Genomic DNA, 1,091 nt, shown 5'->3' on the forward strand with positions numbered 1-1,091 from the left:
TAAAAAGCTAAGTGAAGAGTGAAAGATTAGGACAAAAATTGAGAAAGGAGGTATCAATAAAATTGTGAACATGTCAATATTTTCTCATTGTGTGCTTTAACGTACCTTTTATAAGCTGCAGTTCTTAAGTGATCAAGTTTTCATGGGTTAGTATTTTTGGTCTTATTTAGGAAATTTTTACAGTCAGAAAGATAACTATTTTCTACTAAGAGTTCTAAAGATTTGCTTTGTCATCTGAGCTTAATTCAGTATTAGAGTTCTCCAGAGAAATAAAACATAAACATAGCTGTATAGAGAGATTATGGGATTGGCAAGTTTGAAAGGGTAGATGGGCAGGTTGAAGACCCAGGGAACAGTTGCATCTGGGGGTAGAATTCCTTCTTCCATGATGGACCTCACGTTTTTCAACTGGATGAGACCCACCCACGTGGAGAGTAATCTGCTTTACTCAAAGTCTACTGCTTTTTAAGTGTTAATCATCTAAAAAAATACCTTCACATGGGACTTCTCTGGCGGTCCAGTGGTTAAGATTCTGTGCTTCCAATGCAGGAGGAGCAGCTTAGATCCCTGGTTGTGGTGGGGGGGGGCACTGAGATCCCATGTGCTGAGTGGCACGTGGCCAAAAACGAAAACCTTCACGGCAGTGTCTAAACTGGTGTTTGACCAAAAACTGGATACCGTAGCCCAGCCGAGTTGACATAAAAGATTGACCATCATCATCCATTTGGAGTTGTATTTTTGTGTAGAGGTCAGAAGTCTTTTTTTTTTTCTTTTCCATATGTATATCCAGTTTTTTCAGCTCCATTTATTAAATGGTTCTTCCCCACTTAAACTGCCATATGTGTGTTGTATTTAAATTTCACCCATGCCTGTGACTTTCTGGGCTCTATTCATTTTTAAATTAACACAGGTATATAATTTAATGAATCAAAAACTCAAGACAGGGCTGTTGTTGAAAAATGGCAATCTCTTGCTTGTCTACCCCCAACTTTCTGCTCTCTTAAAGCAACTAACTTCATTTATTTCTTTTGTCAGTTACCTCCATATTGCAGTTTTTATTATGCCGCTTTTATATTATACGTGTGATCTAT

This window comes from Pseudorca crassidens, chromosome 12 (genome assembly GCF_039906515.1).
Source record: "Pseudorca crassidens isolate mPseCra1 chromosome 12, mPseCra1.hap1, whole genome shotgun sequence".
NCBI classification, from domain to species: Eukaryota; Metazoa; Chordata; class Mammalia; order Artiodactyla; family Delphinidae; genus Pseudorca; species Pseudorca crassidens.